The 21634-nt window shown below is 38.2% G+C and overlaps 1 pseudogene; it reads right to left on the bottom strand.

Moving 5' to 3' along the window:
* Window positions 1-6603: 6603 nt before the first annotated feature.
* On the bottom strand, window positions 6604-7543 carry LOC119242876 (sialin-like; annotated as a pseudogene).
* Between the last annotated feature and the right edge of the window lie 14091 nt (window positions 7544-21634).

The following is a 21634-nucleotide window of genomic DNA, read 5'->3' as shown; positions in this document are numbered from 1 at the left end:
GACTTCTTCTTTTCCTATCTGGTTTCCTTGTATGTCTTTCTCTTGTCTTGCTCTGGCTAGGACTTCCAGTATTATATTGAAAAGCAGTGGGGAGAGTGGACATCCTTGTCCTGTTCCAGATCTTAATGGGAATGCTTTCAGCTTTTCACCATTAAGAATGATACTGGATGTTGGCTTGTCATATACGGCCTTTATGATGTTGAGGTGTATTCCTTGTATCCCAAGAATTTCAAGGGCTTTTATCATGAATGGGTGTTGCACTTTGTCAAAAGCTTTCTCAGCATCTATTGATATTATCATATGGTTTTCATATTTCTTTTTGTTGATGTGTTGGATAACATTGGTTGATTTTCAGATGTTGAACCATCCTTGTGTCCCTGGAATGAATCCTACTTAGTCGTGGTGAATTATCTTATGGATACATTGTTGGATTCTGATAGCTAAAATTTTATTGAGGATTTTTGCATCGGTATTCATTAGGGAGATTGGCCTGTAGTTTTCTTTTTTTGTGTTGTCCTTGTTCGGTTTTGGTATTAGTGTAATTTTGGCTTCATAGAACGTGTTTGGTATTATCCCTTCCTTCTCAACATTTTGGAAGAGTTTGTGAAGGATAGGCACTAATTCATTTCTGAATGTTTGGTAGAATTCATTTGTAAATCCATCCTGGGCTTTTGTTTTTGGGGAGGTTTTTGATTACCATTTCAATTTCACTGCTTGTAATTGGTCTGTTTAGGTGTTCTATTTCTTCTTTATCTAGCTTTGGGTGATTGTAGAGTTGTAGGAATTTGTCCATCTCCTCTAGATTGTTGAACTTGTTTCCCTATAACTGTTCATAGTAGTTTCTGATTATTCTTTTGATCTGCTGTGTCCATTGTCATTTCTCCTCTTTCATTTATGACCTTGTTTATTTGTGCTTTCTCCCTCTTTTCCTTTGTAAGCCTGGCTAGGGGTTTGTCTATTTTATTTTAAATAAATATATCTTAAAAAAAGAATCAAAATCATGTGCCACAGCCCCGATTTCACTAAATTAAATGTGCTTATAAAGCTGGTATTGATGTTGAATGGGCAAAGACAAGGCCAATGTAAAACTGAAAGAACTTAAGCTAGGGATGAGATTGCTTAAACTCATGGTTGACAGACAGAGCCATATGAAAGAGGGAAAAAAAATGTTCAAGACCTGGGACAAAGACTTTTACCAGTGTCCTGCAGCCTAGAGTGCTCAAGGTGACTGAAACAAAGAGTTACCTGGGCTGGTCAACCATGGGTGTAACTTGGAAACTACGTTGGGCACCAAGATGTTACAGGGCAACCCCGCTCTAAAACGGGTTATCTGGCTGTGGATCCTCACCCGTGCACTTGAAAGGGAGTTACACTGCAGGTATACACAAAAGCTTAACAAAGGTTGATTTACAAAGGAAAGGTAAATGAGGAAATGTACAACTCAGGGAGAAAAGAGGGAGATAAATTCTTAAATGTGTCCTACCAGTTCTGCCGACCTGGAATCCCAAGTGACCTGCCGAGACCAAACCTCGCTGGCCAAGAGCATAAGCCCAGTGAGCCCAAACCTCACTGACATGGCTGGTTTTATTTACAAACAGAGAAAATGGCTGCTTAACTCCACCCTTAGGTCCTCACAAATTCCCTTTGGGGATCCTGGGATTTGTAGTTCCCAGTATCTTGATGGAGTGGGGGGTGGCATCCCCAAAGCCTGTATGGAGTTTGCTCAGGATGTCCTTCCCCCTAACAAGGGGACCCAAGAGAGGCTGCATGTGGAGCTTGTGTACAGGGATCCCCGACCCATGTGCATGTGAAAAGTTTGGCCTGAGTGCTGGGTCTAAGTGTCGCATTGGTGGCTATGAAAGCCGAGTGTTGGAGTGACTGTAGACAGAAGCTCTGAGGGTTGGCAATTACCACCAAAGAGTAAAGAATCGCCAATTCAAGAGTGAGTGCATCCTGGGGGTGGATGTGGTGTGTGGCTTGTGGCCAAGACCACAGCCAGAGAAGGCCAGAAAGCCTGACAGCTCCTGGTGTGTGACTGCAGATGCCTGAGTGCTTCCCCTCTCTTGTATGAGCAGTGCCTTCAGCAGCAGAAATGGTGGATCATCTGCTGATGCCAATGATTTTGTCTTTTGCCACTATGTTGGTACCCTGCCTGGACTTATTTGTGTTCTGTTGCATTGTTTCATTATTCAGTTCTATTTTTGTGTGTGTGAGGGCCATCGCTGTAGTGTATGTTTGCTAAGGTAAAATTGTATATAACTTATATGTAGACTGCATAGCAGAAAACCCTGAGGGAGTGGATTGTAGGGTAAATGATTTTCAGGTTTTTCTTACTCCCACCATTAGGATTCATACCAAATGGCAGTCACCTGCATTTGTCACATTGTTATAAGTTGTGTTGTTTACTTCCATGGGCCATGGCTGCAGTACTGATATATTGGTCAAGAGAAGCAGACATAAGAGACAGAATTGGAGAGAGAAGGGGAGAAAGAAGGCAAGAGAGCCCAGAGTGAAGACTTGCCAGGGTCTTGGAGGCCTCCCAGCCTCCTGGCCCCCAGGATCCTTGCCTACCATGTACCTGGTTGCTACACTACATGTAAAAGCTCAATAAAAGCCTGAGAAAGCCACCGAGGGTTCCAGGACTCTACTTTACCTCTGTGGTCTGCTTGGATCAGAGCGAACCAGCTCTGCGCAATCCTGCCATTACAACGATGGATAATGGTACTAGAAAAATGATTTCAGGAACCAGCAGTAAATATCATTACACTGTTATTCTCATGTAATTCAGTCAAGTAAAAGTCATTTTAACCTTAAATGCAAACCAGAAGCTGACATATAGGCAGAAGAAAATACATGATATTTTCTTGCTGTTATTACTTTGGTGTAGCTCATAAAACAGAACTCGAAAATTCATACTCTGATCCACATGAAGGTAACCCTAGTCAAGGAAGATACTATTTATAGTTAACTGGACATCACACTTTTCCATGCCAGGTTACAAGACATAAATATCCCAGTGTGCTGAGAAGGGAAGTTTGAGGATGAGTCAAGACCCCAGCCATGGGTCTCAGTGTTTTAGGTACCCTGGGCTTCATCAACACATGAATAGTTCTCAGGAGAACACCACCCAGAGATTTGCCACTGACCCTGGTCTTGGGTGCTGCCCCTGGTAAATGCAAGGCACTAATTTTGAAGTCAAGGAGGAAATACTTGGCAGCTGCATGGGCACATGTCTTTCGGTACAGCTGCCAAGCAGAATTAGTGTCTGGAAACTTCATGAATGTACTAAAGTCTGAGATTGAAGTGTCAGGTTGCTGACAATCAGTAGTTTTTATGAGGAAAGTTGACAAAAACAAGACCTTACCAAGACTTAAGGATCACCTAATTTAATTAAACGGAGATTTATAGAGATCCACTTCATCCTATTCCTTTAAGTATGGCTTTTTAAAAGTAAATAGAAATCTCCTACTTCCTATTGAAAAGGGAAGCCAGTAAACAAATGAATCCAATAAAAATCCTATTAGATAAACATTCCAACCCAGGTGCAATAAGCAAGTTGGTTTTCCCTTATCACTTGCAAATTATCCTTTTGTCTGGTGGATTTATGGTTGGTCTTTACACTAACAAGTCTGCATTCCAAGATGAGGGGGGACAGCAGAGTAAGGGATTCCTTTTATCTTCTGCTAGACCCTTCCCCCTCCCCTTTCAGGTCTACCCCAAATATGATCTACCCATGTAACCTATTTTAAAATGACCGAGTATAAAAGGAAACTTTGTGTATGTTCGGGGCCCAGATCTTTCAGGAGACTTTCAGGAGAGTGTTCCTATCTGGTGTCCATTAATGTGTGATAAACCTATAACCCACTTGCTCTCAGAGCGCTGCTTGGTTATTCTCTGCCCAGGCAGAGCAGCTTCTCCATAACATTATTACTTGAAACCACATATGACCTTAAATTTTAAGTGTCAGTAAATATGTTTTACTAATAATTAAAATGAATATAAGAAAGTGAAAATCAAAATCAACAAAAAACTATGAACCAGAGACACTTTTTGGGGGTGGGGGGGCGGGAGGGGAAGGATTGGGGTCAGAATGGGTCGTTTGCAATTGTATGGGGGAATATAAAAATAAAATTTAATATTTAAAAAAAAAAAAAAAAAAAAGAAATAAAAAAAAAAAAAAAAAAAGTAACTGATTCTACCAATCTTACAATTAGCAACATTTCATGATTAGAAACCCTAAAAAATGTAATACTGATACTTTTTTTCTCATCTGTATAATTTTTACACCTTAAAATTGATACAAGGCAGCAAGCATAATCCCTTCTAGTTCCATCTATGTTGCTGCAAATGGCATGAGTTTATATTTTTGATTGCTGAATAGTATCCCACTGTGTATATATACCACATCTTCTTGATCCAGCCACTATTTTTGAATAAAGGCCCAGAAATAAAGCCACACTTATATGAACAGCTAATCTTTGACAAAGGAGCAAAGAATATGCAATGGAACATGGACAGTTTGTTCAAAAAATGGTGCTGGGGAAATTGGGCCATCACATACAAAATAATGAAACTAGACCAATACCTCTCACCATACACAAAATTCAATTCAAAATTCAATTCAAAAAGGACATAAGACCTGGAACCATAAAATATATAGAAGAAAATATAGGTAAAACACTACAAGACATAAATCTCAGTAACATGTTTAAAGATTCATCACCCAAAGCAAAGAAAGTCAAAGGAAAGATAAACACCTGGGATTACATCAACCTGAAAAGCTTCAGTATAGCAAAAGAGACATTAACCAAAAAAAAGGGACACATCAGTGATTTGGGAAAAAAAATGTGCATTCCATACAACTGATAAGGGGCTGATCACAAAGATCTGCAAAAAGCTCACACAACTCAACAAAAACAAACAATCCAGTCAAGAAATGGGCAGAAGAACTCAAAAAACGTTTCTCCAAAGAGGAAATGCAAATGGCCAACAGGTATATGAAAAAATGTTCAATATCCCTTATAATCAGGGAAATGCAAATCAAAACCACATTGAGATACCACCTTACACCAGTAAGAATGACACATATCAAAAAAAAAAAAAAAAAAACTAGCAACAACAAATGTTGGCAAGGATGTGGTGAACTCCCACCAACATTACTGGTGGGAGTGCAAACTGGTCCAACCACTTTCCAACCTATGGAAAGCTGTCTGGAGGTTCCTCTGTCTACTAAAAATGGAGCTACCATATGACCCAGCAATTCCACTCCTAGGGGACTACATAAAGGACACAAAAACACTGATTCAAAAGAATACCTTATATTTCCTATTAGAGTCTCCAGCCCCACCAATAATTTTTTGCATTTTCCCTGGGGCTCTCCATCTTCACCAGCACCAACCTCCAAGGGGCGCCACCCATAAAAGTCTTTGTAACAGGCTTCAGCTACCAGTTACAAAATTTCAAAGGTACTTTTCAGTCATAGAGTAAACAAAAATACATTAATAGAGACAGAATTATTATGTATTGGTTCCTTCAGTTTCTGTGTTGTGGTGATCATTGAGAACCCAGTTTTACACTTCTTTGGTGGAAAGCTTGAAGAAAATGGTGCCAGATAAGAGCAGCAATACATATTAAAACAGTTTGCCATTCCCCAAATTGTGTTGACCAGACTTTCAGCAATGATGGGATCAACCTTTCTCTAAATAGTGGTGAGTGTATTTATGATGGCCAAGAGAATACCAGCATACAAAGGAGTGATGGCCCAAGGGTTGATGCTAAATCCAGAAGTGTAAATGTCTCCCAATGCTGCTGATATGGTTAAGAAAGAAAGTCAAAGAATAATAAAACCAATACATCCAATGGCTACCAAGAATACTGTAGGTCCATCATTCAGATGTAGAAAGATTTGAGAGTATGTGAGCAGTGAAATGAGGTAAGGCCTTCCAGTGGCAGATGCTCAGGAGGTGTTTGCAGATTACCCTGAATAATGTTCTTGTACAATGTAAGTACTGAAGAATAGCCACCAACTTCCACAGTCTCATTTTACTCAAGATCTAGAAGATTTAAAGATCTTCAAATAAAAATAGCTGAAAATTTCCATTTTGCCCTTAAATTGTCAGCAGGTAGACTAGATATATAACCACCAACTGCTGAAATAAAGCACTGCAGATAAAACTTTTTTCTTGAACATTAAACCTTAATGTCCCCTTCATATAAGTAAGCAATAATGTCAATAAGTATAAAAAAACCTAGTAGTTAAGAGAAATTGTAGGGTAAGTAAAGTATCAGGCTTTTCTGCCCTCCCACCATTAGGACTGAGGATGGATCCCTGTGGTCCTGAATGTATGCCTGATGGCGGGCACCTGGAGTAGGTGTGGGCACACTTAGGCTAAGACTGGGCTTATAAGGGCGGCATCACAGGGAGGAGAACCACCAGCAGAGAAGCAAAGCCAGGAGAGAATACCGGAAAGCCCAGAAAGAGTGAAAGTTTCTTGGGGGGCTGGGAGCCAGCCTCCTGGCCCCTGGCAACCCTACCTGCCTTGTACCTGGTAAATCCCAATAAAAGCCTGCAAAAGGACTCCTCCTTTACCCTGTCTGCTCCAATCATAGCGAACAAGCACACACTGTGCCCTTCCTGCCCCTACAGCAATGTGCAACTACAATAACACAAAGTGGCAGTAATTTTAAACAAATATCTGTGGCACAGACCTCTGTGAAGGAAGCTGGCTTCTTAATGATGAAAGACTTTCATAATGGGAGATTGTTTTCTAAGTTTCTGGAGTATCACTAAGAAATCAGATCCATGAAATAAATCAAATAGTTCCAATTATACCAAAAAAAAAAAAAAGGTAAAAGGTGAAGGTGTAAATCCAATTCATATAGTAGCAAATTATTCCAGAAAGAGGAAGAGAAATTACTCTTATGAGCATATGAAATGCTAAGAAACTTGCTTCTATTAAGAGGAGGAGCTTATGAAGACCACTTGGGCTGCATGGCAAGGAATGTATCACCTTTTCTCAGTACTTCTACTTCTCTGGAAATACAGTGAGCACTCCAACTCCAAAATCTGCTGCACAAGGAGTGAACAGGGTGAAAATAGTGGTGACAAGAACCCCAAATCCTGGCAACACCCTCCCCACATGTTTTGTGTACAATATGCCATTATGAATTTGTATGATGATGTAGCAATAAAGCAAAACAAGCAAACAAAAAGCCATAAAGGAGAATCCATCCTTGTGTTTCTGCATCCTGTCCATACCTTTTGCTGGTTTGGTTATGAAGAACTTTTATGGGAGCAGAATGCTCTGGACTCTGTGTCTATTACAGTTGTATTTCAATCTCCCATGTCTACTAATGAGATTCACATGCAGTGCATATAGCAAGAAGAAACCTGAAAAGTTCAAAAGTGTTAAACTGTAATGAAAAGAGCTCTACACTGGAGGGGCTTTAGATGGCTGGGCACTCTTTAGGAGAAACAGGAAATCTGAGTCCTCCTCACCATCAATCTACCGGGTCTAGACAGAAGAAGGACTTACCTTCCCATTTTTATTAATTTTACTTTGCTGTTCTCGTCTAACTTTTTAATTCATTTCCTCTATTTTTAGAGTTTCAATTAAAACCTTTGACACCATGAATTGTTCACTGCATACCATTTTATATGCATCCTATTAATCCCATAACATACCTTCTCATTAATTTACAAATCGTAATTTGTATTTTTACCCTCGAAAATTTTATGAATACTAATATTTTCCAAGTAATTACATTTTTTAACTTTATGTTTAAAGTTTTTTTCCTCAAACATATCATCACATAGTGATTATAGAATATCCCATATGTAGTTTCTCTTTTGGAGAGTGTTTTGAAACTTACTAAGTATCCTTCAAAATATCGCAATAAATATTCCACAGCTTGAAAAATTGAAAAAAAGTACATGGTCTATCTATAATATATGTATGTATACATGATGTGTATATACAATGTAGATACATAATGTGATATGTACATAAAACATATATGTGATGTAATATATACATAACATAAATATGTGTATGTATGTAGAAAATACACAAACATTTGTTTATCTGTAAATATTCAAACTTGTTATTCTGTCTTTAAATCATCTATTTTGGGCCTCCCAGGTGGCGCAGCGGTTGAGCGCTGGGTTGCGAAGCTGCCCGCAGCCTCTGCAGCGCCGGTTCGATCCCCGGCTGCTCCCTGGCCACTGGAGGAGGGTCCCACATGGTGCACAGACCTCTCCTGCCGCCCGCTGCTCCCCTCAGCAGTGTACTTCGGTCCTTCTGCCTGCTCTGCTCCCCGCTCTGGCTCTGGTGAATTCTCTCGCCCTCCCGCGCTTCTGACTGTACCCAGTGCTTGTATAAATAAATAAATAAATCTTTAAAAAACTAAACAAATAAATCATCTATTTCTCTATTCACTTTTTATTTTGCTTATTCTTCCAGAGGGACTTATTTTTCATTATGATTATGGTTTTGTGACACTCTCCCTACATCACCAACACACAGTTTTGTATATTTCAAACCAACAGCCAGGGCTACACATTGCACAAGTCCAGGACACCTTCACAATTCAGTCTATACAAATGTTACCCATTGAAGCTGAGAGGGGTGGGCCTCATGAGATGTTATGTTATGTTGTGCAGGACTGTCCTTCAGGAGGGCTTTTGATATGTTTGACAGTTGTAACTTTTGTCAAATTTCTCTCCTTGGCCTTTTTGATACCATTATCTTGAATTCCATTTTGTTCTTAATTTTACTACACTGGTTGCTGTCATTATTCTCTGCTTTTTTTTTTTCTTTTCAAATTCTATTTTATCTGATTAGCTACTTATGTTTTCTTGGTCCCCTGTAGGGGTAATAGAATACTAGAGAAGGAAAATTTCAAAAGTTTCATACCCAAATTTACCCTTCAGTCCTGTATATATATATATATATATATATATTTATATTTATTTATTTATGTATTTATTTATATTAAATAGAGTCACCTTGGAGATTTTTGCTTTGTGACAAAATCCCTTCGGCAGCTGTACTTCCTATGAACAATAGGTAGTCATCAGCCTAGCAAAGCCTACTGGTGAGCAGCCACAACATAAGGGACTATGATTTTTGAAGGGTCAGTTCTAGGACTGCTGCTGCTGACACCATGATGATATAATACATTGCTAATTTTATAACTAGAGACTTTTTTCACCTAATTTAAGTATTTAGAGGTCAAATCCATTTTGCCCCTAAATTCATGGCATATTATCTCCAGTGTTGCTCAAAACCTTTTTTCCTACTCCAGTATTTCCCAAATGTCGTAGTCCATAGTCAAGTGTCCCCCATGAACATGCTTACTCTGTATACATTTTGGTAAAATGTTTTCTTTGGTGTTGAATGATTGCATGAAATTTTCATGTACATAAATGTTATTCCCATTCTTTCTTATTCTCTTAATGCAATATTTTAAAATTCTGTACATGTCATTAGGTAACCATGTACTACAAGGCATGCATTCATTACATTTTTGCTATTAAATGCCTGTTGATTAGATACTCAGATTATTTAAAGTTCACCCCCCTTACACTGAAAACAGTCCTGCAGTGAAAATATGTCCCTTTATAGACATAAGTTAGAATTTCATAGAGAAAATTTCTATAGGATTTATTTACCAGAACCACAACTACTAAGCACAAAGTATATGCTATTTTAATCTGGCCACCACTACAAGATGTTCTTCAGAAGTCCTGGAACAATCTACCATCCCATTTACTATGTTTTGGGAATTGATACTTTCAATCCTCCCACTATTTCATTATCCAGTATTACAACTTTTGCCAGTCTAAAAGGTAATTTTTTTGTGATTTTTTTTGTTTAATCACATCCTATTTCCAAAATTAAAATATCCAGTCTAAGGGGCACTATTATAGATGCTGTATATTAACACATGGAAGACTATTAACATGGTAATGCTAGACAGTGATAGATATTATAAGGATTCAAATCTAGGATTTTATAACATAAGAATTTATTCATATGTTTCTTCCATGACTAGGTTAGTTATTCCTCTGCCCTTAAAATTTGGGGAAAAAAATGTATTATTTCAGAGGACCATTTTTGTCTGTTTGTAGTGTCTTAATGTCTTCTTCCTTAAAAATGTGGTTGAATGCATTGGTGAATGCATTGAATGTTTGGTGAATAGCCAAACAACACAAATGTAGACATTTCATTTTCAATTGCATTTGAAAATCAGTACACAATAAAATCAATGCCTCAAAGCAGAACAGCCAAAGCAGAGTCAAGACATATTTTAATTAGTATTGGGAAAGATACATATCACATTTAAAAGGATAAAACTAGTTCTATTTCACTAACTACATACCAGGATAAATTCTAAGTGGACCAGAGCTTTAAATGCAAAAATAATGAAATCATAGAGAAAAGAAACATGGATGAATTTCTGTTAACTTAGAAATAGAGAAACATTTCTTAACACTCAAAATAAATATTATTACATGAAAGTAAAAAATCTTTTGAATAAACGCATACTATCGGGTTGAGCACAGCACTGTGGAGCTGTCCGCAGCCTCTGCAGTGGGGGTTCCGTTTCCTGCAGCCAGGGAGATTCCCACATGGCGCCACAGACCTCTCCTGTCGTGCCCGCTGCTCCCCTCAAGCAGTGCTTTTGGTCTGTCTGCCTGTTCTGCTCCCCACTCTTTCTCTGGTGAATCCTCTCACCCTCCTGTGCCTCTGGCCTGTACCCCAGCTATTGTATAAATAAAAAATAAATCTTAAAGAAAAAAACCGCAGACTAAGTAAAAGAGAAAGTGACAAATTGGGGAGAACATGTGTAACAAATAATTAACATCCCCAACATGTAAATACCTTCTAAAACAGAGAAGAAAATTAAAACTCTGTAGGAAAAAATTATGTAGTGAAGAAAAGAACAATTCACAGAAAAAGGAATGTAAATGACTCTCCATAATATGAACTGTGAAACTTTCTTCATAAAAATACAAATTGCTTACAAAACTTTCTAAGATGCTGTTTCCCACTAAGACTGGCAAAAATATATGACACACATGAAACAACACATTCCAATTCATTGTTGGTGTGAATCCATGATACAGTACCCATGGAAGGAAGATTGTTAATAGGATGCTTTTAATCTTGTCCTGCCAATCTCACTTCTAAAAATCTATCCCAAAGTTACAGTGGCAAACTTATAAAAGATGTGTCCTCAATAGTCTTATATATTCATATTGATAATTTTATATAATTAATTTATAATTGATATTGATTATATTACTATTATAACAACATTTGTAATAATAAAAGACTAGATGCAATCAAAATGTCCATCAGTAGGACTAATACAGTAAATTATGTTAATTATGTTAATACCCACGCAACGAAATGCTACATTAAAAGGAAGAAGGAATATCTGTATGGAGTGCTCCCAGTACATATTATTAGAAGAAAGCAAGGGGGAGAAAAATTAATACTTTTTTTATTTACTATTTTTTACATCGTTGTTAATTCTCCTCTCAGTTGTAATCCCCATAAAATTACTACCAACAATACACCTGTAAAAAATCAATACTTTAAGTGCATTTCACTTACCTTCTAAAATCAATAAATGGAAAAATAAGCAAGTTTTTTTAAATGATTCCCCATAAGGGAGGAGAGAAATAGTGTAAACAGAGGGAGAGTCAAATATAGAAACTAAACTTCTTGACAGATATTTTGTTTTGCAAATGAGTCTTTGGAACATCGTATTTTACAATATCCTGAAGTAAAAGTACAGTTTCAAATACAGTCTCAAAAATCAGAAGGAAAATGAAACAAAAAACTAATTCTGCATCCAGCTGTAGCATAATGATCACAGAGAAAAAGTATTCCAAGGAACTTTTTAAACAATCAAAAATAAAATAAAAAATTAAATAAATTCCATTCTAGGGAATCATATCATTAGTGATAATGTTACTACTAATATGTGTTACTAATAATGTTAATAATGTTAATAATAATGTTAATAATAATGTTAATAATAATGTTACTACTAATATGTTACTACTAATGTGTTATGACTTTTGGATAAAACAAACGGGTTGTTTTAAGAACCAGGTTTTCAGAGTGTTGTGGCAGGATGGCACTGAGCAGGTTATCAATGATCTGGCAGACAGGTAAAGGAGAGTCTTGGAGCCCTCGGTGGCTTTCTCAGGCTTTCATTGAGCTTTACATGTAGTGTAGTGTGGCAAACAGGTACACAGCAAGAAGGGGTGCTGCAGGGCCAGGAGGCCAGAAGGCCTTCAGGCCCACAGCAAGCCTTCACTCTGGGTTTCTCAGGCCTCTTTCTCTCCTCTCTCCTGCTTCTGCTTCTCTTGGTAATTATTTCAATACTCCTCCCATGGCCCACAGAAGTGAACAAGTCAGCTTACAACAATGTACCAACTACAGGTGCCCCATCAGGCAGGGCAATCCTAATGTGAGAGGGCAGAAAAAAGCCTGAAAACCATTTACCAAACCATTTATCCTATACAGAGTTAAAAACAGAAATTAAAAATGTTACATATAAGAGTTTAAAACCTATTGCCTTGAATTTGAATAGGAAATATCAGTATGAACTCAAGATGCCCTTAATCTTTTATAAAGTTTACATCTCCTAGTTCTGTCCACTGAAAAGACCTTGATGCAATTACTAGTCCAAGAATAATGATCTGAAGTGGCTGGATGGTGGTCGCCAGAAAGTGTGATCCTGAAAGAAACCAATACTCCTTGGATAATTCACTGATAACCTGATAACAAATCTGAGGCAATCTGTAACAGAATATTCTGGAATAGTTTTTGTCACCAAAAGGTAAAAAGGCTATCAAAGACCACCAGAGTTGTGTCAAAGAGATTCAGAGCCAAAGGGAAATACTAGGAGCAACCGTATAACCCATGAAATATATAAATTCCTATGGAAATGTAGACTATCAAAAGTGATTCAAGAAGAGATCTTATGAACAAATACAAGTAAAGACAATGAGTGTATAATAAGAAAACAAACAAAAAGAAGACTTCCAATAAAGAGGAGCCCAAGATGAGATTGCTTCTCCCATGAATCCTGAACATATTTAAAGAATAATCCTTCTTGGGTCTCCCCTGGTGGTGCAGGGTTGAGCACTGGGTTGCAAAACTGCCCGCAGCTTCTGCAGCACCAGTTCCATCCCCAACCACCGGCAAGGGTCCCACATGGCCAACAGACCTCTCCTGACACCAGCAGCTCCCCTCAGCAGTGCATTTCGTCAGTCTGCCTGTTCTGGTCCCCGCTCTGGCTCTGGTGAATTCTCTCACCCTCCTGCGCTTCTGACCGTACCCAGTGCTTGTATAAATAGATAAATAAGTGTTTAAAAAAAAAAATCCTTCACAATTTTTCTCAAATACTTCCATACGACTGGAGAGGGAATACTTCTGAACTCATTCTCTGAGACCAGTATTACCACAGCCAAAGGTTTCACAAGGAAAAATATCCTACAGGCCAATATTACTTACAAATATAAATTAAAATACCTTCAAGAGAGTACTAGAGGGCCTCCCCAGTGGCACAGCGGTTGAGCGCTGGGTTGCGAAGCTGCCCGCGGCCTCTGCGTCGGTTCGATCCCCGGCTACTCCCCGGCCACCAGAGGAGGGTCCCACATGGCGCGCAGACCTCTCCTGCCGCCCGCTGCTCCCCTCAGCAGTGTACTTCGGTCCTTCTGCCTGTTCTGCTCCCCGCTCTGGCTCTGGTGAATTCTCTCACCCTCCCGCGCTTCTGACTGTACCCAGTGCATGTATAAACAAAACAAACAAACAAACAAATAAAAAAAAAAAAAATGCCTCTATTAAGAGAGTACTAGAAAACTATATCTGGTAGCTTCTGAAATGATTATAGACAATGACCAAGTGGACTTGTTTCCCAGGAATGCAACGTTGGTACATAAAGGAAAATCAATATATGTAATACACTATATTAATATATGTGCATATATATACATATATATATAAACATATATATACACACACATTTTACATCACTGCTCATTTTTGTTCAATGCATGCTTTCTCCTCTCAGGTGTAGTCCCCATAAAATTCCCACCACCAATTCTCCCATGCACCATCACCATAGTCCCTTGTGCTATTCCCTCCCCTATTTTGACTGCCCTCTTCCCCTCTTCTGCAGACTGTCTCTGATTTATAGTTGTCTGTAAATTCTGTTTTGTTATGTATTATGACAGGAGGAATATAGGGGAACCAAATAAGGGATCAGGAAGAAAAACAATATTAATATTAATATACTTTTTTAAAAGATTTATTTTTGTATGTATATGAGAACTGGGTTACAGGCCAGTGGTGAGGGGTATGAGAGGATTCACCAGAGACAGAGGGGGGAACAGAACAGGCAGAGAGACTGAAATACACTGCTGAGGGGAGCAGCAGTCGAGACTGGAGAGGTCTGCTGCGTCATGTGGGTAGCTCCCTGGCCGGGAATTGAATTCCTGCTGCAGAAGCTGTGTACAGCTTCACAAGGCTGTGCTTAACCCTTTGCACCACCAGGGAGGACCCTACACTTTTAAGAATAATGACAATAGTAGATAAAAGTATATTTAATTAAGCAGAAATTTTAGGGTCAATCCAGTAAGATAATTTTTTATGGTTATTTTTTTTCTGTTGAGTTAATCTCTAGGAAATGCCAAGAGGTTTTAAGATATCATGTAATCTCTGGAGTTGGTGAGGATGGTGAGGATGGCCCCATAAAATGCATGCCTTGGGTTTGGATAAGATTAGTCCTTTGTTCCACCCTCATCACAGTTACAAGATACTTTATACATGAATTATGCAGGGGTTTTTCTTCAGATAATGGGAGTTTTAAGTTTCTGTTGTGTGGTCCTCCTCTAGGTATCCGTTCTTCTTCTGAGTTCTCGGTTCCCAGCAGGTCCTGGAGCCACCTTAAGGCTGTTGAGAAACCGCCAGTCTTTGCTGTTTTTATGAAAACATGTCTCAGGGGGAATAGTCTGGATGAGGGTTTTGGTTTTTTTTTTTTTACCCTTTGGTCTTCTTAGCAAAAACATAAGCAAAAAGAAATCAATTTTACTCTCTTTAGTCTAAGTTTCCCCCAGCACTACATAAATGTTACCTGATATAATTTTTAAGTAATTAATTTATTTTTTAAAGATTTATTTTTTTATTTATAGAAGAGCTGGCATACAGGCCAGAAGCATGGGAGGGTCAGAGGATTCACCAGAGACAGAGTGGGGAGCAGAACAGACAGACAGATGGAAAACACTGCTGAGGGGAGCAGTGGGGCAACAGGAGAAGTCTGCGGTGCCATGTGGGAATCTCCCTGGCTGGCCAGGAATAGAACCCCCACAGCAGAGGCTGTGGACATCTTCACAGCTCTGTGTTCAACCCGCTGCACCACCGGGGAGGCCCTAACTGAGATAATTTTAATATATTTGCCAATATTTTAAAAAATACACCTGCCTGTTATATTAATTTGCATCACTTTCCCAACTTGTGAGAAAACAAAGTTTGTAAAGAATGGCCTTAAATTGCATTTTTAAAAATTTAAAATATTTACCTATCCATTTTTTAAATATTTTCCTTTTCCGTTTCCCACCCCTCAATGACAGAAGAACTTTATTAGTGTCCACTAGTTTTATAACTATTTTGCTTCATCAAATTATACACTACATATAAACTCAATATACATCTTTATCATTCTGACTTGCTTTACTACATATAATTCTCTTCATTTCCTTCTATTTTGTTTTGAATGGCCAACAGTTCATCTTTCCTATTGGCCAAATAGCAATCCGTTGTATGGACATACCACACCTCCTGAATCCAGACTTCTATTATTGGGCTCCTGGGTAGTTTCCATGTCCTAGCTATTGTAAATAATACTGCAAATGATTGTTGTGTGTCATATAATTTGTTGAGTTGGTGTTTTCCTGTGTTTCAGATACAGATCTTCAGGGTGGGATTGCTGGGCTATGTGACATTTTCAATTTTAGTTTGTTAAGGTAAATCCAGATCACTGTCCCAAATGGCTACCTCAGTTTACATTCCTATTGTGACTGGTGTCTGATGCCAAAGACTGTTAAAGGTGGTCCCCCTGGAGGGGGATACTGGTGAGGATAGACGGCCTAAGGGAAAATGATAAAAATATGACATTTTGGAGTGGAGCTACTGATAAAAAGTATAAGGGACTGCAGAATCAACCGCCCATTATTGTGTTCAGGATTCAGCATTTGAGGATTCAACATTTCCAGGGTCAGCACACCACGCCATTCCTATCTTCCAGAAGACTACTGTGGGCCTCTGATGATCGTGGAGAGGCCTCCAGCAGCAAGTCTCAAAGAGGAAAAGGTCAGAGGTTTTGCAATTAGTCAAGCGACTAAAACTATTCCCAGTTTTGCTACTGTTACAGCCTCACAGAGAAGGCGAAGACCCAGAGCTGGCACCTCATTGAGTTTTGAGCATGGCTGTTTCTCAGGTCGTTCAGCCACTGCAGCTGCTGTTTTGAGCATGGCTTGTCTGGTGCTGGGCTGAGACATCTCGTCAGCTCCAGGAGCATCTCCTGTTGTGTCTTCTATTGTCTTTGTGAGTTGGAGCCTGGCCTAGAGTCTGGCTGCTGCGTGCTCGAGGTAGGAAGACGCTATCTTGGGCCCGTGGCCTATTGTTCGCGAGAGGATCTCTGCATCCTCAGTGGTGGGAAGACGCCATCTTAGATGCCTTTTTTTTAGGACTTGAAAACACTGGACATTGCTTCAGGTGAGGTAAACAGCAATTTTTGGCCTCAATAGCTCTTTGTTTTTCCTTGGTTTATTAAATAAATCCCCATTATAATTATTTTCTGAAACCGAAAATCAATATATGTAATACACTATATTAATATATGTGCATATATATACATATGTAGAACAAGTGTAGAACTCAGACAGTGACTGGTAAACTATTTGGTCAGTGTCCTTGGACAGTTTTAGTGCCCTTTGCTGCTTTGTAACACTGCTAACAGTGTAATAAAAGTTCATCTCTCACTGTACCTCTATAGGACTTCTTGTTATTTTCTATAAATATGTGCCATTGTCTATGGTGTGAAATGATAATCCTATCAAGGTTTTGAACTGCATCACCCTTATTAAAAGAACAAACGAACATTTTTCCATATACCTGTTGATCATCTGGATATCCTCTTTCATGAATTGTCTGTTCAAATCTGCTGCCAATTTAGCAATTGGATTGTTTGTGTATTTTTTTGTCAAATTGAATGAACTTTTTTGTGTATCTTGGCTGCTAACTGTATTGATTTTGCAAAGTATGAATATTTTCTCCCTTTCAGCAATATTTATTAATGTATATTTTCTTTCCCTGTGCAAAGGTTTTTATTTATTCATCACATTATGTTTATTGAATCAGAGTAATTTTACATGCTATCTGCTTTGGGAATGATAGGTTTAAACTACAAATGCCCAGTTTTCCCTACACCAATAACTGGAAAGAATTTCCTTGTGTCAGTGTATATTCTTTGCCTCTTTATCATAGATTAGTTGACCATATATGTGTGGTTTTGTTACTGGGTTTTCAATTTTTTCATTGATCATCGTGTCTGTTTTATTTTTTTTCCAATATCATCCTGATTTTATTATAATGGCTTTGTAGTATTGTGTGAAGTCTGGGGAGACTCCATTCTTCCCCCTTTAAGTTTGTTTTGTTTTGTTTTAACCTGAGTGTGCTATTTATTTCTTTGCTTTTCTATTCTATTTTATTTTTCTTATATATTTTTACATAATTTTCATTTTCATACAATGTATGCATTTTCATCTTGGTTATGGTCTCTGTGAAATTCCCACCACCTATTCACCTGTGAACTATCCACAGGGTCCTTTATGTTCTTCCCACCATTGTTTTGGAGAAATGTCTTTTAAGTTCTTCTGCCCATTTCTTGACTGAATTGTTTACTTTGTTTTTGTTGGTCATGTGAGTTCTTTGTATATCTTTGTGATCAGTCCCTTATAAGTTCTATGGAGTGCTAAGATATTTCCCCAGTCAGTAGGGTGTCTCTTTGTTTTGGTTAATGTCTCTTTGCTATACAGAAGTTTTCAGTTTGATGTAATCCCATTTGTTTATCTTTTCCTTCACTTTCTTTACTTTGGTTGATGAGTCATTAAAGATGTGGTACATATACACCATGGAATATTACTCAGCATTCAAAAAAGATAAACACATGCAATTTGCAGCAACATGGAAGGAGCTGGAAGGGATCATGCTCAGCGAAATAAGCCAGAAAGAAAAAGAAAAATATCGGATGATCTCACTCATAGCAGGAATCTAGAAAACTTAAATAAGGGACCAGGAAAAAGAATAACTATAAAAAAGTAAAAATCAAAATCAACAAACAACTATGAACCAGAGACACTCTATTGGGGGGTGGGGGGGCAGGGAGGGGAGGGATTGGGTCAAAATAAGGGGTCGCAATTGTATGGGGAATATAAAAATTTAAAAAAATTATATAAAAAAATAAAATAAAACATTACTCTGTCCTTAGGCAAATAAATAGCAAAAAAAAAAATGTTACTGAGATGTATGTCTTGTAGTGTTTTACCTGTATTTTCTTCTATATATTTTATGGTTTTAGGTCTTATGTCCAGATCTTTTATCCATTTTGGGTTGATTTTTGTGTATAGTGAGAGTTAGTCATCTAGTTTCATTCTTTTGAATGAACCACCACAGGTTTTTGTCCAACAAAAAACATAAAAAAGGAATTTACAGATAAGTAGAGAGAAACAAACTTTGTTTAAGAAAGTAAAGTTTACTTAAAGGAAAAAAGTAAAGACTCTTGGTATGCTATATGTTGTAGGGGCAAGGAAGCCATTGTGTACCAAGGTCTAGGGGTACTTAAACCCTTTTGTCCCTATTCTAAAATCTCATCATCCAGGCCTCCCTGGTGGCGCAAGGGGTTAAGCATCACACTATAGAGCAATCCCCACCCTGCAGGATGAGTTCAATCCCCAGGTGGCCAGGGAGAAACCCACATGGCGCAGCAGACCTCTCCTGTCTCACCCACTGCTCTCCTCAGCCGTGTATTTCAGTCAGTCTGCCTGTTCTGTTCCCCACTCTGTCTCTGGTGAATCCTTTCACCTCCCACACCTCTGGCCTTTACCTAGCTCTTGTATGCATGAATAAATAAAATCTTTAAAAATAAATAAATAAAATAAAATAAAATCTCATCATCCAACTATGTGATTGGCTCTTTCTCCCACTGGCTATACTCTTCCAGGCAGATGTGCCCATTTTCCCAGCTCTTATCTTAGAGTTTAACTCCCCTGTCCACAGTCTTATTCTCTCAAGTTTTATTGTCTGTTTTTAGTGTTCCTGGACTTTCTGACCTCATCTCTGGAGTAATCCTTGGTTAGCACACTTAGAATTTACTATCCTTATCTCAGAAGCTTCTTTAACTCTCCTGAAGTCCCTTCCTGCACTGTCTTTGAAGCTATCTAATTAACCCTAACTTTCCCTGGTTCTCAGTAGCCTGCGACTTTCCTGAAATGATTAGTTTTTATTAGTTTTCCATGGATTTTATAGGATTCTCCTTACATATCATTGCATCATCTGCTAATAATGATAGTTTTATTTCTTTCCCTATTTGAATTACTTTTATATTTTTCTCTTCCTTAATTGCCCTATAATAGCTAGGACTTCCAATATTATATTGAAAAGTAGTGGTAAGAGTGTACATCCTTGTCTTGCTCCAGATCTTAATGGAAAGGTTTTCAGTTTTCACAATTAACAATGATGTTTGCTGTGTGTTTGTCTTATATGACTTTTATTATGTTAAGATATGTCCCTTTCACCCCAAGTTTTTCATTCTTTTTTCATATGGGTGGGCAGTTTTCCCAACACCATTGTTTGAAAAGATCTTTCTTTCTCCAGTATATACTCTTGGCTCCTATGTGATAGATTAATTGACCATACATGTATGGTTTTACTTCTGGGCTCTCAGTTCTGTTGTATTCCACTGGTCTGCATGTCTGTTTTTGTTCTAGGACTGTATTGTTTCAATTGTTATAGCTTTGTATTATAATTTGAGGTCTTCGAATGTAATATGAACACTCTGATTTTTCTCAGCATTGCTCTGGTTATTTGAGGTTTTGTGTATTTCCATACAAATTTCGGTATTGTTTGTTCTATTTCCTTTTGTGAGTGTGTGTGTATATTTTCTTCTGTTTTAATTTTGTGCCATTTCTTGTAGATTTATGTATTTTTTAAAGATTTTTTTATTTATGTGCATATGAACTGGGGTACAGGCCAGAGGTATGGGGAGTGAGAGGATTCACCAGAGACAGAGTGGGGAACAGAACAGACAGACCAACTGAAATACACTGCTGGGGGAGCAGCGGGCGAGTCAGGAGAGGTCTGCTGCACCATATGGGTTGCTCCCAGGCGGTTGGGGATCCAACTCTTGCTGCAGAGGATGCAGATAGCTTCATAGGTTGTGTCTTAATCCCTTGGCCACTAGGGAGGCCAGATTTATGTATTTTTTATATTTATTTTCTGTACATATTTTACATTATTGTTCATTTTTGTGCAATGTTTTATTTCTTCTCCTAGGTGGATGGCTTTACTTGTAGGAGGAATACAGAGGAGCCAAATAAGGGATCAGGGAAAAAATGAGAGAAAACTAGCAGGCAACTATAAATCGGAGATCTGTGTATTCTTTAACTCTCTATAGAATCTACTTCAGGCATGACAGAGAAAATGACTTAGAAATGAAGTGCATGTATTTTTTTTTTTTTAGACTTATGTATTTTTATTTCTTTAATAGATTAAAACTTTTATTTTACAATGGATAAGTAACATGTGCATTTTGTACACATAAATAATTTTTATGAAGATAATTAATTTAATTTTGCTTATTCTCCCTGAGCAGTATCTTCCTGCCTCCTAGGGCAATGGTCTGAATGAAATTACAAATTTAATGATGTGCAATTTTTTGGAGCAAATTAATTATTTTTCATGGGTTTTTTTGTCTTCCAAAGTGTCCAAGGCTTTCCTGGAGGGAAATAACATCCCTCCCCCAGCTCAGGCAGCTCTTGAGGGCCCAAAGTCGCTGGCATTGCCTCTCTTCTACCAACTCAAAGTCAATTCTGTTGTGGACCTTTGTTACCCAAGTCTATTGGACACTACTTTACCTGGGATGGGATCCTGTGACTTGCATCTTACTATCTATAAATTCACTCAGGATCTTGTGGAAAAGGGTGGACTATGGTAGCTGGTTCCTCTTCTCTCAGACCCACAGGAAGCAAGGTTGGTAGAAAAGGACAATTCCTTCTTTCAAGGGCTCCTTTCCTTCCAGAATGCATAAGGTGATATCTTATTCCATCATATTCTCATTCTTGGTTGTCTCACTCATAGATGCAGTTATGACTGTGTTGGAGACATGGTGAACCTGTCCAACTCTAGGGAGATAACAGTGCTTATCTCAAGAATAAAGGAAGTGTAAAGAAAGATTGGGGAGAAGGGGACATAATTTGTGGAGAAATGAAAAAAAAAAAGGCAGAGTGAAAAAAGGACTTGCCCCCCATTATTTTGACCCCAATCTCTTCCTC

Source organism: Talpa occidentalis, unplaced genomic scaffold (assembly GCF_014898055.3).
Source record: "Talpa occidentalis isolate TD23 unplaced genomic scaffold, MPIMG_talOcc4v2.1 talOcc4.13, whole genome shotgun sequence".
Lineage (NCBI taxonomy): Eukaryota > Metazoa > Chordata > Mammalia > Eulipotyphla > Talpidae > Talpa > Talpa occidentalis.
This window is presented reverse-complemented; position numbering and strand designations above follow the sequence as displayed.